Raw genomic sequence first — 774 nt, 5'->3', positions numbered from 1 at the left:
ATAAACTACATTCTGATTAAAGACCCACATCCGTAAAATAAACTATATACAGATTAAAGCCCCCCCCCCCATCGGTACAGTAAACTAAACATAGATTAAAGACCTCCATCCATATAATAAACTACATACAAATTAAAGATCACCATCCCTACAGTAAACTAGGCATTTAGAGTTAAATTTTATGTATAGTATTTTAGTATACAGTTTATCACTTTAAAACGAATATTTATTTTCAATCGTACCAAAATGAATCTGTTTCAATCTTCATATAAGGAAACATATTATTATTATTATTATTATTAGTAGTAGTAGTAGTAGTAGTAGTAATAGTAGTAGTAGTAGTAGTAGTAGTAGTAGTTGAATCGGCATTGATCACAATCAACTAACTCGGCTTATTTAATCTTCTTTACAATCACCTGATGACCAATCGAGGGTTGTATCAAGTAGACGAGGTGGCCGAGTGGTTAAGGCGATGGACTGCTAATCCATTGGGGTCTCCCCGCGTGGGTTCGAATCCCATCCTCGTCGATTAATTTTGTTGATTGTGAGAGAGAATTTCAAGACAACAACATAGAACAAAAGTCAAGCTATGAGTTTATATATACTTTAATAGGCATAACGTTGCCATATTTGGTAATTTAAAACCCTGCAAAGGGAAAGTTAATGCATTTCTACGTGCTGCCATTTTTCTGTAGTCATTAAAAAGTTAAGAATCATTGTTATAATATTTTTCTTTGAAACTCATCAAATTTAATGCCGATCGATATAAAAAAT

General features: G+C 32.7%; 1 non-coding gene across 1 annotated transcript; it reads left to right on the top strand.

Annotated features, from left to right (window-relative positions):
• The first annotated feature begins 446 nt into the window (after positions 1–446).
• On the top strand, positions 447–528 carry Trnas-gcu (transfer RNA serine (anticodon GCU)). The gene has a single exon. It is a non-coding gene; the product is annotated as a tRNA-Ser (tRNA).
• Positions 529–774: the final 246 nt, after the last annotated feature.

The sequence above is a fragment of the Sinohyriopsis cumingii genome, chromosome 9 (assembly GCF_028554795.1).
Source record: "Sinohyriopsis cumingii isolate HCF-2022 chromosome 9, ASM2855479v2, whole genome shotgun sequence".
Taxonomy (NCBI): domain Eukaryota; kingdom Metazoa; phylum Mollusca; class Bivalvia; order Unionida; family Unionidae; genus Sinohyriopsis; species Sinohyriopsis cumingii.
This window is presented reverse-complemented; position numbering and strand designations above follow the sequence as displayed.